The sequence below is a fragment of the Chrysochloris asiatica genome, unplaced genomic scaffold (assembly GCF_000296735.1).
Source record: "Chrysochloris asiatica unplaced genomic scaffold, ChrAsi1.0 scaffold00031, whole genome shotgun sequence".
Lineage (NCBI taxonomy): Eukaryota > Metazoa > Chordata > Mammalia > Afrosoricida > Chrysochloridae > Chrysochloris > Chrysochloris asiatica.
Window position 1 is genome coordinate 4,418,839 of NW_006408549.1, and position 16,022 is coordinate 4,434,860.

The window sequence follows — 16,022 nt, forward strand, 5'->3', positions numbered from 1 at the left end:
TGGTATTGAAGGAAGAAGTCCAAGGTGCATTGAATGTTTTGGCAAAGATTAAGGCTCTGGTAATTGATGGACTACCAGCTGTTCCATGGGAGAAAGATGAGGCTTTCTGCTCCCGTAAAGATTTATAGCCTCGGAAATCCTGTACAGGGCCACTGTGAGTCAGAACTGACTCCATGGCTCATAACAACAACAACATGCAAATGTTACAACCTGGCTTGCTGAAAGCAAAGTAGACTTAAAATACTTACTGGTAAAGATCACAGACCATAACATTCAATATGGATTGTTAGGTGTCATTGAGTCGGTTCAATATAGATTGTACTTCATTCAATGTAAGGAAAAGAGAAATCCTCACAACTGGACCAATAAATAGCATCATGATAAATGCAGAAAAGACTGAAGTTGTCAAAGACTTCATTTTGTTTGGATCCAAAATCAACATTCATGGAAGCAGCAGTCAAGGAATCAAATGACATTTTGCATTAGGCAAATCTGCTGCAGAAGATTTGCAGATCTCTTTAAAATGAAAGAGATTTCTTTAAATCTCTTTAAAATGAAAAGACCTCTTTAAAGAGCAAATTTAGTTTGAGGACTAAGGTGAGCCTGTCCCAACTCATGGTATTTTCAATAGTCTCATATGCATGTGAAGGTTGAGTGACATTTAAGGAAGACCACAAAAAAATTGATGCATTTGGGTTATGGTGTCGGAGAAGAATATTTAAAGTACCATGGACAACTAAACATAGAAACAAATCTGTCTTGGAGAAGTATAGCCAGAATGCTACTTAGAGGCCAGGAGAGTGAGACTTCATCTCTCATATTCGGACATGTTATCGGTCCCTGAAGAAGGACATCATTCTTGGTAAAGTGGAGTACTGGCAAAAAAAGAGGAAGACCCCCCAATGAGATGGATTGACAAAGTGGCAGCAACAATGGGCTCAAGCGTAACACTTGTGAGGAGGGTAGTGTTTCGTTCTTTTGTGAATAGGGTCACTATTAGTCAGAACTGACTAGATGGTGCCTAACACCAATCACAACTTGTTTCTTATATTATCACTTGATGTTCACAAGAACCCCATTGTTAATGACTTTCTATTTAATATGTGGGAAACTAAGAGGCTAACTAACATGTCTAAGCCCACATGGTTGTAAATGAAAAGTGAAGACTATAATACGTGTCTCCTGACTTTAATATCTATTCCCTGCTGGACTGCTAACTGCAAGGTCAGTGGTTCAAACCCACTAGCTCCTCCTTGGAAATTCTACTTAGGGTTGCTATGAGTTGGAAATGACTTGACAGCAACTTGTTCCATAGGAAATTATTACCACACTTTCATTTTCAGAGTAGAAAACCCAAGGACCTGGGGGACTTTAGTGACTTCTCTGGGGTCAGTGCCTGAGCCAGGACTTGAATCCTTCACTGTATGTTGGTTTCTGGGCTGGCCTTCTATCCCTTCACATTAATGTGCAAATGTTCCAGGAAGAAAAAACTTATAACTAGATACAATACTAGTATGTCTGTTGTATGTGGGGGCTTAAAAAAGTTCATGGAAAATTTTCATTGTCTTTTAATTCCATTTTCCATGAACTTTTGAAGCCCCCTTGGATTCATTCTTTCAACTTTTTTTAATATATATCGTCTCTTTGATGTACAAAATGACTTCCAGATATAGAATTAATCATTTTTGTATATTTAATGTTCAAATCTCAATCTAGATGATAGATTCTTACTTTTAGTCTCCAATTCAATCTGAAGATAACACATTGAAACCTAGCACTTAGTTATCTGCCCCCAACCAAGAAAATATGGGAAACAGAAGGGATACACATTAATAAAGAGAACGTGTTGGCTTTAGCTAGTCCTTCAAAATGAGTATGTAGGAATCAGCATGATTTCTGGGGTCTCTTCTAGCTCTATCAGAATATACAAAATACACAAAATAGGCAATAGGGTGACCACCTCTCCTAGTGATAGGCAATAAAGTGACCACCTCTCCTAGTTTGTCTGGGATTAAAGGGTTTCCTGGGATATCGGACCTTTAGTACCACAACTGGAAAAGTCCTAGGTATACTGGTATGAGTAACGATAGTTTCTGAATAACAATAATCTATCCCTGAAGGTAATGATTCTCTCCTAGAACAGGGAGATAAAAACAGGATTGTACAGCATAAAGGGTTACATGCATTTGTACAAAACCAAATCCAACTACATTAAAATATCAAGGTATCTCCCTCTCTCTTTCTATGTTGTTTTGGTTGTTGAGTGTGTCATCAAGTCAGTTCTGACTCATAGTGACCCTCTATAGGAGCTCTGGTAGCGTAGTGGTTACGAATCAGGCTGCGAACCTTAAGGTCAGCAGTTCGAAACTACCAGCCGCTCCGCGGGAGAAAGATGAGGCTTTCTACTCCCGTAAAGATTTACACCCTTGGAAACCCTGTACAGGGTCTCTATGGGTCAGAACTGAGTCGACGGCACTTAACAACAACAACATAGGGTTTCAAGGAATGGCTGATAGGTTTGAACCATCAATCTTATGGTTAGCAGTCCAGTGCCTATCTTACAGTGATACACACACATATATATGTATATGTGAAAAACAGCCTAACGATAAATATAAATCACTTTGGATTATTATTATGACATTTCCCACTCATTGGTGAAAATTATATAATCTATCACTTAACCTAAGAAACATATAAACAGTGAGGGCTTAGCTCCAACCATCACAGAAGGCATCTGAGAGGGCTTTGCAGAAATCAGTGCTCAGCATGGGAAATTATTTGCAAGTTACTGTTGTTGTGGGGTACCGTCAAGTTGGTTCCAATTCAAAGAGATCCTGCACGTACAACAGAATGAAACACTGCCTGGTTCTGCATCATCCTCACAACTGTTCTGTTTGAGCCCATGTTATATCAATGTATCTCATTGGGGGTCTGGTGCAATCTGCCTTCTCATTGTTTCTTCTCATTTTTGAGTTGTGCCCCATCAACAAATGAAGGTCCCAAGAACTTAGCTCCCTCCACATCATTAAGGTCTACTTTGAGGAGGAAGCTCTTTCCCAGTCGTATTTTGAATGCCTTCTACCCTGAGGGGCTCATTTTCTGGCACTGTGTCAGACAATGTTCAACTACTATTCATAAGGTTTTCAAAGACGAATCCCTCAGAAATGGACTGTCGATCCCTTCTTCCTAGTCTATCTTAGTCTGGAAGCTCTGAGGAAACCTGTCCACAATGGGTGGCCCTGCTGGTATTTTAAATACTGGTGGTAGAGTGTCCAGCATCACAGCAACATGCAAGTCATCACAGTACAACAAGTAACAGATAAGTCCGCAGACCACTGGTGATCACTGAACCCTGGACTCAGCTGAACATGCCGCTGAACACACAGTGTACACAGCAAGCCCAAGAGATTGTGCCAAGTGTCCAGACTCCAGTTCTGAGGTCTTTTTCCAAAGGACACTTTCCTGCAATTTTTCTTAGGCCTCCTACCATTTCCACCTGCCTTGGACAATGCTGGTGTTACAACTTTGGGCTAGCTGAGAAGACCTGCTCTGGATTTCCCAGCTTTGGGGAAAAGAGTTTCTGTTGGTTCCATTAGAATCCAAGTTTCTTAAAGGTCGCTTTGTTCCTCAAAGAGTTGGGGTTCCTGCCAAGGGGCTTCACTTACACCACAGGTGCCCGTCACTCAACCTTGCCCTGCCAAATGTTAAAAGTAATTGCTGGAAAAATTCACACAGTCCAGCAACAGAACAGTTGCTAACATACAAGATAGGGTTAAGAGACACAAACGACTAAAAATCTTGAAAAAAGCAATGTGAAAGAGTTTTAGACTTTGGAAACGCTCACCACTGAAAGCCTTATTTTAATTTTCAGTTACAGCTAGTGACTGTTTATTTAAGCCCTTGGTTAGAAAAATTCAGTTTAAATATGCATCAGTGAATTCTGGTGCCATTACAGGCTGGCCAAGCCCAGTAATGAGTCTGGCTGGCTTTTAGTTCAGACGCCGAATTAACATATGCAGGGGACATTTTCCCTGTCAAGCTCTCCTAAGGAATTCAGACACCTAACTTCATTAGGGTTGTAGCTAGCTAGCTTCTCTACTTTCTCCCAGGCCACCAATAACATATAATTCTTGAGATCTCTGATGTTTTTCTCCATATTTCTTACTTTGGCCTTCACTTTTTCTATATCCTTTTTTGAGTCCATTATTCAATTCCATAGCATCTTTATCCTGTCTCCTTTCTCCCCTCCTGTTTCTTCCTTGACCCCTTCTCCTTTTCCAATACATCTTCTGTCAACCACACTCATTTTTCTTTGTTATTTTACCTTCTCCTTTTAAGTGCTCTTATTTTTATTACCTAGTCTCTCTTCCTCTTTTACAAATTATCCTTTGCTTTTCCATTTGGCATTTAAAAAATCAATTATCATTATGTAGTTTTATTTTTAATAAACATTTAAAAAGTGGAAACACTTTTGTTTCTCTATAGAGAGATTTTTTAAGACTGATTTTTAAAATGGAAACTCCATTCCTTGGGTGTGTTACAGTAGAGAGGTGGAATCATAAATTAACTAGAGCTGGCTGAGGTGGGTAACAGGAAGCCAGTCCGTAGCTGTGTGCCAGAATGAATATGAAGCAGGTGGTGTGGGGTCTGAATACAAACCTTTATCCAGCTTAGCCACCAAAGAAATGCCCCAATTTCTATGACACTGAATGCCAAATGAAGGCTATCAAAGTCAGGTGCTGGGCAACTGAAGAGAATATATTCTAAAATGGCATGAGCTTTATGAAATTGCTATGCTACTACACAGTTCCTACAAAGTCCAGTTTTGGAAATGTGAGTAACTGAATCAGCTGAAGATACTTCCTCCTGGGGGACTGATGGCCCCATACATTGGTTGAACTGTTCTGGTGTATTTGCAAGATGCTCTAACATCCTGCTAACATGAACTCTGAGCAGCACCGATCCACAAGTTCTAGTAAAAAAGCCCTCAACAGCTTTCCTGAATTTCTGCAGGGTTGGACTCACACCTGCCAGTATAGCCTTTGATTACAAAACTCAACAGTTGGGCAGCTCAGGTAGCAGTAATTATGTTGGTAATTAGATTCTGCCCTGCACTATGCACTCAGGGTTTGGGTTTTGTGGAAATATAAGAGGCATCCAGAGTATCTTTAGAGCACTTGGTCTCTTCTGCTAAGCAGGGCACTAATATGCTCATCCTGAAACAATGAGAAAGCAGATTGCCTCTCCTTTCAGACCTCCTTCCACCCCTTCTGGTTCAGCAAATTTCAGTTGTGTTGCACAATGAAGAGGAGGGGGGAATAATACAAGGGAGAAAGCTGTAAACGAGGAAGGGGGATGGAAACAGTCCAGGAAGAAATCCAATTTCTGTCTTGTGCTCTGAGCATTTCAAAATGGAAATGTTACATTCATTAAACTGCCCATTAAGCAAACAATACAGGGATACAAAGATGGGGGTTAGGAGTCTGGGAGGGAGGAGAAGAGGCAGGTCAGAGAGAGGAAGCAAGATGAGGCAATTGTTGTTAAAGGCAATTGTTTTCCGCCAGAGAAAAGAAAATGCCAGCAGAGTACACTGAGGATGAAGGAGTGCATAATTTCAAACCTAATAACCGGCAATAACATCTCTATTGCCGCCACACAGAACTCTGTGTCTGACGAGGCAGTGGTGAGTCCTGGTAATAGTGTAACTTCCAGATGGTGAGTTTAATGTGTTAGGTGTGACTAAATACTTGAGATACTGACCTGAAGTGAGGAAATATGTCAGAGTTGTGAAGTAGACATACTTACCTAGTAGTCAAAACAGGGATACAGAGAATGGAGAAGAAAAAAATACAGAAATTCCTACTGCCTGAAAGATGTTTCCACAAGCATTGTCACATTCAATCCTTAAAGCACATTGACCTGGTGGGTTTTATCAGGTTTGGCTCACACATGAGGAAAGAAGGCCCAAGAAAGCATGTAAATAGCTCAAGTTCACACAGCTGCTCAACAGAGAATCTAAGATTGAGGACAAATTTCAGTCTGCCATGCTGTTTGATGACAACACAATCTTGGTACCTTTGTATGTTCCAGAATGGAAGACAAGAAAGAAAACCAGTAAGTATGGACCACCAGTGACTTTGGACTATTGTCACAATCTTCGTCTCCTGTCATTTCAACTCCACAAAATGGAGATGTGACAGGCAAACAAACAGTGTATGACCTCTTCAAAAGACAATTTAGGGTGATGCACAAGAATGGCCAAACGTGCAGATAGTACCCATTTGAGCTAGCCTTGATGGCTTGATAATCAGAACTCAGCTATAGGAAGATTAAAACAAACAATTATTGAAAAATGACTGTAAATTGCTACAATGTGATGAACTTGGCTTATACTTACGGATGTTCTTGTTGTTAGGTGCCATCAATTCAGTACCGACTCATAGCGACCCTATGCCCAACAGAACAAAACACTGCCCTGTCCTGGGCCAACCTCACAATTGTTGCTACACTTGAGTCCAGTGATGCTGCCACTTTGCCAATCCATCTCGCTGGAAGTCTTCCTCTTTTTCTCCTACCCTCCACCTTACCAAACATGATATCTTTTTCCAGAGATTGGTCCCTCCTGACAATATGTCCGAAGTATGAGAGACGAAGTTTGGCCATCCTGGCCTCCAAGGAGCACTCTGGCTGCACTTCTTCCAACACAGATCTGTTGGTTCTTTTGGCAACCCATGGCACTTTCAATATTCTCCTCAAACACTGTAACTCAAAAGCACCAATTCTTCTACGGTCTTCCTTATTCACTGTCCAGCTTTAGCATGCATCTGAAGTTATTGAAAATATCATGGCTTGGGTCAGGCGCACCTTAGTCCTGAAATTTTGCTCTTCAACACTTTAAAAAGGTCCTGTGCAACAGATTTGCCTAATGCAATTCATCGTTTGATCTCTTGACTGCTACTTCCATGAGTGTTGATAGCTGATCCAATAAAACTTCCATCTTTTCTTTGTTGATAAGAATGTTGTTTACTGGTCCAGTGGTGAGGATTTTTGTTTTATTTACATTGAGATGTAATCCATACCAAAGGCTGTGCTCTTTGATCTTCAGAAAGTATTTTAAGTCTTCTTCACTTTCAGCAAGCAAGGTTGTATCATCTATCTGCATATTGCAGGTTGTTAATGAGTCTTCCTCCGATCCTGATGCCATGTTTTTCTTCATATAACGCAGCTTCTCACATTATTTGCTCAACATACAGGTTGAATAAGTATGGTGAAAGAATACAACCCTGTCGCCCACCTTTCTTCATTTTAACCCATTCACTGTTCCCATGTTCTGTTCGAACAACTGACTTTTGGTCCGGGTACAGATTCCTCATGAGCACAGTTACCAACTGAGAGGGAAGGAGTCTTCACATCAAATATCAATCCTATCCCCTCTGTATACAGAGTACATAGGGATGGGCAATTTAGGACTACCTAAAATGAGGGGGTGATAAAGGCACGAAGTGACTGGCTTACAAGTTTTCAAGAGGGGGTTTAGTTTAAGAGTGTGAGGGGGAAAACAAAGTTCCTACTGAATAGTTTTCATTTTATCTAGACAGGTCTGGTGAAAAGAAATAGGGATAAGATTGTTATGATTCAATAGTGAGTAACTTATCACTACTGGTGACTGTCACACCTGTAAAGGTAAAAGTTTTATAACAAAAACAGGGGAGTAGTTAATCTTACAGTACAGAAACAGAGGACCATCAAGGGAGAAGAGCACAAGCAGAACGCGGGACCTTATCCAGAGAAGCAGCAACACCAGAGATGGAGGCAGAGATGGGGACATGGAGAGAGGGAGCAGCTGAGGGCTCTAGATTCATGGAAAGAGAGGTTCTGAGAGCTGGTGGCCAGGAGGCAGACTTGTAGAATGTGCCTTTTGGTTGTTTAAATTATTATATATGCCTGAGTGTTTCTGTGTACATCCCCCCCCCCAAGAAAACAAAACAGGGAATGGAAGCAAATACTGTTGAAGAGGTTGTAATCATTGCAATGAAACAATAGTGTAAACCTGATGTTCTCCCATGTAAACTATCACTCAGTTCACAATAAAAATTTACACACAAAAAAAGACAATTCAGATTTCTACCACTGCAATTACCCAAATCTGGTTCCTGGAGTTGGGAATGCCATGAAATCCTCAGCATTTGACACCCCTCCGGAACAGGGAAACCTCACTAGAGAACCAGAAGAAAGGCTTTGGAAAATAAAACAGGGTAGGGACCCAAAAGAGATTTCCTGACTTTGCAGGCTCTGCCTTCATGAAGAACACTTCTGAGGTTATCCTGGAGCCAAAGGACTCACCAGTAAGTGTTTCCACAGACACAACAGGTCCAGCTTTGGAGGGCAGGCTTGATTTTTACAACCTAGAAAATCTTGGACACAAGGAAACTTTTTGTTATTTTTCAGTATCTTTGGCAGTTTGTGTGAGAAGGTTCCAGATAAATTCTTTCCCTATGACTTTTGGCTTCTGTAGATGAATATAGTAATAAACATAGATCACTTCAGTAGATAGATATAACATTAGTGAGAACTTGTCTATGTGCACCATTTTATATATCGTATCACATTGAATTTGTGTAAGAATCCATAGGTGAGTGTGATTATCTCTATTTCAGGTAGAGTGATTCGGTAACTTGCACAACGCCTCTCAGCTGGAAGCAGAACTCGTGGGGTTTGTTCCAGAGCTTGCCCATGATGCTGTCTCCACCCCATGGAACTGATTTATTTTACCTATTTGTATATTGGGTATCCTTACCTAAAACTAAGAGTCTACCAGGGTTTGCCATGATCAAGTTCTAAAGCTGGTGAATAGCATGCCTATATTCTCCCAGCTGTTATTTGCTTTATGTCATGTAATTCTCCCTCACAGACTTAATCCATTCACACTTCCACCTCATTCTAAAAAGCCTTAAAATCCTGTTTATGTTGCTCCCATCTCAAAAAGTCCTTTGAATCCACACCCACTACAAGTCTCAACTTAAAGGCTGGATTTGAAGTCTTTGAAGTCTTCCCAGACCTTCGAAGTCTGGATTTAATGCTCCTCCCATTGAACCTACAGCCTACCAGCATTCATGGCACTGTTCTGTCATTGTCTCTTTGTGTGCCTGTATCTCCTCCTAAAACATAAACACTGATTCCATCTGATCCTGTTGGACTTTCTAACCACAACTATGTTGCTGTTGTCGTTAAGTGTTGTTAAGCTGGTTCTGACTCATAGCCACACTAAATACAACAGAATAAAACACTGCCATGTGTGTGTCATCCTCACAACTGTTGCTATGTTTGAGTCCACTGTGTCAAGTCATTTCCTTGAAGATCTTCCTCTTTTTCATTGACCCTCTATCTATCTTACTAAGCATGTCTTGCTCTAGGGACCGGTCCTTCCTGATAACCATGTCCAAAGTACATGCAATTAAGTCTTGTCATCCTCACTTCTAAAGGGCATTCTGAACATACTTCTTCCAAGACAGATTCATTCATTCTTTGGATACTCCATTGTTACTGTTGTTGTTAGGGAGTTGGTTTCTAATTCACAGTAACTCTAGGCACAACAAAACGAAACCATTTTCTCCTGTGCCATCCTCACAATTTGTGTTATGTTTGAGCCCATTGTTGCTACCAGGGTGCCAATCCATCTCCTGGGGGGTCTTCCTCTTCATCAATGATCCTCCATTTTACCAAGAATGATGTTCCTCTCTAAGGACTGGTCCCTCTGATCACGTGTCCAAAGTATGAGAGACAAAGTCTTGCCATCCTGGATTTTAAGGAGCATTCTGGCTGCATCTCCTCTACAACTTATTTGTTTGTTCTTCTGACAGTCCATGGTATTTTCAATATTCTTTATCAACACCATAATTCAAATGTATCAAATGTACTTTTGGTTTTCTCTCCTTCACTGCCCAACTTTCACATGTTCATGAGGCAACTGAAAACACCATGGCTTGGGCCAACTGCACCTTGTCCTCCAAGTGATGTCTCTGCTCTTTAATACTTCAGAGAATTTTTTTGTAGCAGATTTGCCTAATGCAATGCATCATTTGATTTCTTGACTACTGCATTCATGAGCATCATTGTGGCTCCAAGAAAAATAAAGTCATGGACAACTTCAAGCTTTTCTCCGTTTATCATGAGGCTATTTACTGGACCAGTTGTGAAGATTTTTGTTGTCTTTACATTGAGCTACAATCCATATTGAAGGTTTTTGATCTTCCTAACTTCCAGCAAGCAAGGTTTTATCATCTGCATATCGCAGGTTGTTAATGAACTGTCCTCTAATTCCGATTCTATGTTCTTCTTCATATAATGCAGTTTTGTGGATTATTAATTCAGTATACAGATTGAATGAGTACATTGAAAGGATACACTGATACACCTTTCTTAATTTCAAACCATTCAGTATTCCTTGTTCTATTGGAAGAAATTGCTCAACTTGCCTTTTGGTCTATGTACAGGTTCCTCATTAACACAATGAAGTGTTCTGGAGTACCCGTTCTTCACAGAATTATCCATAATTTATTATGATTCACTCAGTTGACTGCTTTTTCCTAGTCAATGAAGCACAAATAAACATCTTTCTGGTATTCTCTGCTTTTAGCTAGGATCCATCTGACCTCAGCAATGATCTCCCTAGTTCCACAACTGCTTTTGAATAGGTCTTGAGTCTCTGGCAGTTCCCTGACAATGTTCTGCTGCTACCACTTTTGAATTATCTTCAAAAAATTTTACTTGTATGTGATATTAATGATATTTTAAATAATTTCTATATTCTATTGGGCTATATTTCTTTGTAATGGGGACAAATATGGATCTCTTCCAGTCAGTTGGTCAGATAGCTTTCTTCCAAATTTCATGGCATAGATGAGTAAGCGCTTTCAGCATTTCACCTTTGTTAAAACATCTTAATTGGTATTCAATCAATCTCTGGAGCCTTGTTTTCCACCACTGCCTTCAGTGAAGCTTGGTCTTCTTTCTCCAGTAGCATTGGTTCTTGATCATATGCTACCTCCTGAAATGACTGAGTGTCAGCTAATTCTTTTTGGTACAACGACTCTGTGTTTTCCTTCTGTCTTCTCTTGATGCTCCTGGTGCCATTTGATATGCTGCCCATAGAAACCTTCAACATTACAACTCAAGGTGTGAATTTTTTTCTTAGTTTGAGAAATGCAGAGTTGTTCTTTACTTTTGGTTTTCTCACTCCAGGTATTTGCACATTTCTTTATAATACTTTACTTTGTCTTCTTGAACCACCTTTAGAATTATCTGCTCAGATCTTCTACTTCATCATTTCTTCCTTTCTTTGTGTTAAGTGCTGTCGAGTAGGTTATTCAAGGGAGTTTCAGAGTCTCTTCTGACACCCATTCTGGTCTTTTCTTTCATTCTTGTGTTTTTTATGACATTTTATTTTATTCACATATGATGCTTTTCCTTTCATTCCACAACTTGTCTGGTGTTCCATCATTAGTGTTCAGTGTGTCAAATCTGTTTTTGAGAAGGTCTCTACATTCAGGTAGGATATACTAAAGATCATATTTTGGCTCTGTGGACTTGTTTTAATTTTCTTCAGTGTCTTCCTATTCTTGCACATGAGCAATTGATGGTCTGTTCCACTGTTGGCTCCTGGCCTTGTGTTTGCTGAGGATATTCAGCTTCTCCATCATCTCTTCCCACAGGTGTAATTAGATGAGGTTGTTATGTATAGTTGCCATTTATGTTGTTGAAAAAGGTGTTTGCAATGAGTAAGTTGTTGATCTTGCAAATTTTTATCATGTGATCTCCGGCATCACTTCTATTACCAAGATCATATTTTCCAACTGCTGACCCTTCTTTGCATCCAATTTTCAAATTCCATTCACAAGTAATTAACAATAATGCATCTGATTGCATGTTTGACCAATTTTAAACTTCGGTCTTCAAAGGATTGAGGAAGTTGGTAAACATCTTCAATTTCCTCCACTTTGGCATTAGTGGTTGGTGTGCACATTTGAATAATAGTCATGTTAACTGATCTTTCTTGTAAACAAATACTCTTGTCTTAAAATATTCTGACAGAATGTGAAGTCATTTATCTTCAATTTGTCATTCCCAACATAGTAAAACATATGTTTGTCTGATTCAAGATGGCTAATACCAGCTCACTAATGCCTCAGATGTTAGTTAAGTTAAGGCATTCCATTTCATTTTAGATGACTTTCAAGTTTCCTAGAGTCACACTTTATACATTCCATGTTCAGATTATTAATGGTTGTTTTCAGTTGTTTCTTCTTATTTTTACCAGCAAATGAAGGTACTGAAAGGTTTACTGCAGCCAGGCCATTAAGGTTGACTCTCTTTTATGAGGCAGCCCTTCCTTCCCCTGTCATATTTTGAGTGCCTTCCAACCTGAGGGGCTTATATTCCAGCACTATATCAGATAATGTTCTGCTTCTATTCACAGGGTTTTCGCTTGTCAGTTTTTCAGAACTAGATTGACAGGTCCTCTCTTCTTTTTCTTTTTTTTTTTTTATTGAATTTTTTATTTTGGATTGAGTGAAAGTTTACAGGGCACATCATCAGCTTCACATTCAACCATTCATATAGCTTGTTTCATTACATTGATTATTATCCCCTCCATATATCATCAGTTAACAGTGTTTCTCTCTATCCTCTTTAGCACTTTTTTTTGGGGGGGTGGGGGATGGGGAGGAACTTGCCTTTTTGGAATTTATAGTCTCGACTTTTAGGGAAGGTTTTTACATTTGTCTGTGGATATCCAGGGCTCATGTATGAGATTACTAACAAGCATTACTGAATAATTAGATGAGGGACAGTTTGCTATGTCTACTAGGTGGCTAGAGTCTGATCCTCAGAGCCTATGGTTTGGACGGTCAACAATGCTTGGGCCCACAGGGTCTTGACCTCCTGACCGGGTCTGCACGGTCTGCATCAGATTTCCCCTTAGGTCCTCTCTTCTTAGTCTGTCTTAGTCTGAAAGGTCTTCTAGAATCTGTCCACCATGAGTGACCTTTCTGGAATCTGAAACACTAGTGGCAGAGCTTCCAGCTCCTAGCAGTGAGCAAGCATCCACAGTATGACAAACTGACAGACACAAATCCCTATCATGTTGTTGTTAGGTGCTGTCAAGTCAATTCCAACTCTTAGTGATCTTATGCACAACACAATGAAACACTGCGTAGTCCTGCACCATCCTCACAATCGTTGTTACACTTGAGCCCACAGCTGTTGCCTCTGTGCCAATCCATCTCATTGGTAGTCTTTCTCTTTTTAGCTGACCTTCCACTTTACCAAGTATGATGTCCTTCTCTAAGGACTGGTCCCTTCTGATAACATGTCCAAAGTATGAGAGATGAAGTCTTGCTATCCTGGCTTCTAAGGACTATTCTGGCTGTACTTCTTCTAACACAGATTTGTTTGTTCTTCTGGCAGTCCATGGTACTTTCAACATTCTTCTCTGACACCATAATCCAACTGCATCAACTCTGCTAGTCTTCCTTATTCATTGTCCAACTTTCACATGCATAGGAGGCTACTGAAAATACCATGGCAATATGTCACTTGATTTCTTGACTGCTGCTTCTATAAGTGTTGATAGTAGATCCAGGCAAAATGAAATCTTTGAACAAGTTCAATCTTTTCTCCATTTATTATGATATTATTTATTGGTCCAGTGGTGAGGTTTTTTGTTTTCTTTAAATTGAGGCACAACCTATACTGAAGGTTTTGGTCTTTTTTCTTCATCAGTAAATATTTTAAGTCCTCTTCACTTTCAGTAAGCAAGGTTGTATCATCTGCATATCGCAAGTTGTTAATGAGTCTTCCTCCAAACCTGATGCCATGTTCATCTTCATATAATCTAATTTCTTGGGTTATTTGCACAGCGCAGTGATTAAATAAGTACGGCAAAAGAATTCAACCCTGGCACACACCTTTCCTGATTTTAAACCATTCAGTGTCTCCTTGTTCTGTTCAAATGACTGCTTCTTGGTCTACGTACAGGTTCCTCATGAGCACAATTAAGTGTTCTGGAATGCCCATTCTCCATATGTTGTCCATAGCCTGTCATGATACATACAGTTGACAACTTTTGCACAGTCAATAAAACACAGGTAAACATCTTTCTGGTACCCTCTGCTTTAAGCCAAGACCCAGTGTGTAGCAAAAAATAGGTATTAAACACTTTTGAATGACTAAGTACAATTAGTACAGAATGGGAGTTGTGCAGAAGTAGAGTACCATACCCAGGTGAGGAGTTGACCAGGAGAGCAAATTAAGGAAGCAGTATAAAGTGCTATTCCAAGGTACTCCAGCTTCCATTTTTCAGTATAGAAAGTTCAAATTCCCTGGAACTTAGTGTAGACAATGGGAGAGAAAGAGTAGACATAAACTTTGGTTTCCAGCCTGCCTTTCAGGAACACATCTGTTTTCTTCATTAAGGGATAGCTGCCCAGAGTATATGAAGGAGCAGACAGGGAACAGGTTTGTTTTGAGAGAGAAGACAGAACAAGAGAAGAAAAGCAGGATGGTTGTTAGATACCTCTTTTGTGTTATTCAAGCTATTTGCCAAATTTAAGGCAAGTGTTTGCATGTGTACCTTAGAAAATGAGGGTCCCTGTGCAGAAGGCATGAGGCCGAGCCTTCCCACATGCCCTGAGGACTGAATACTTCTGCATGTGCTCTTGAATGCAACTCAAGTTCTGGACTGACTGGTGAATGATAAGACATGGTCTGAAGCAGCTTATTGCTTCAAGATGATGGCAGGAGGCAAGCAGTATGACAGTGCTGGTTAGGGTGCAGTGGTTCATTTTAAGCAACAGACATCAAAAGAGAGGCTCTGAGCAGCAGCTGGTCTTCTGGGACACAGTCACAGACGTCTGGTGTATTTTTGCCATTTAGGGAACTCTCTTTTGTCCTGGGATGTACTGGAAACTAGGATGAGGCCATCATTCCATCCTGGGAGAGTTATAATTCAGAAGAGAGAATAGTTATATGGAATAAAGCAGCTGGTGTCGCTTTGTAGACACACTGGCTTTTGTGCCAGGCCTTGAAGGCTTAGCTTCTAGGAGAAAAAAAAGGAGGGCATTCCAAATAAGCATTTTCTCTGTACTGTGGTACAAAGCACAGAGGAAGCTATGGATAGGGTAAGTCTAGGGAATAATAATTAGACTAACGTGGAGGTGGGCTCCCATCATGGAATACTGAAATTAAGACAGGACAAAATGACCCTGCAGCATTCTACAGGTAAGATCAATGACTCATTTACTCAGTGTCAAAAAGCTGCAGAGAACTATTTTTTATGTTGGAAAAGAAATCCAATCATTTGTATCACTTGCCCCTAAGAATCTGGAAAAAAAAAAAGCCTTTCCTAAAGACTGTAACAAATGACCACAAAAACCTGTACTCAAACTGCAATATAGTAACACGTTGCAGGGAGAGTCAGATCATATCGATTTCCTCGGGTCACTAGCATGCCTGCACTGAATTCTCAGAGTTCTTGGTTCCTTCACTGGGGTCTGTACAGACTTAGAGAGAGTCAACTCTAAGGAGTATTAGATTGTGGGTTTACAAAGATAACCAAGACACAGCTGCAGTCTTCCACAATTGCAGTGTGAAGGAAGAGGTAAGATGCTCCAATTTTCAGGACAAAAGTGTCACTGAAAAACATGAAGACACAGAAGTTAGAGATGGAGTGATTGGAACTCTCATACTCTGCTGGCAGCAATGTAAAGACTGGTATGATAAAACCACTTTGGAAAACAGCTTGGCTATTTCTTACAAAGTAAAAGATATATATATATATATATATATACACTATGACCCAGCCATCCCACTCTTAGGGATTTACCGAAGGGGGCAGTGGACGTATGTCCTCAGAAACTTATACAAGAATGTACATAGTAACTCTATGTATACATGGCTGTATACTTAACAAGAAAATGGATAAACAAGTTGTAGTATATATATTCAATGGAAGAGTACTCAGC

At 40.1% G+C, this 16,022-nt stretch overlaps 1 protein-coding gene across 1 annotated transcript in view; it reads right to left on the bottom strand.

The window, feature by feature from the left end:
• The window catches only part of CPQ (carboxypeptidase Q), a 577,066-nt gene that overhangs the window by 32,484 nt on the left and 528,560 nt on the right, over positions 1-16,022 (bottom strand). The window lies entirely within an intron of this gene.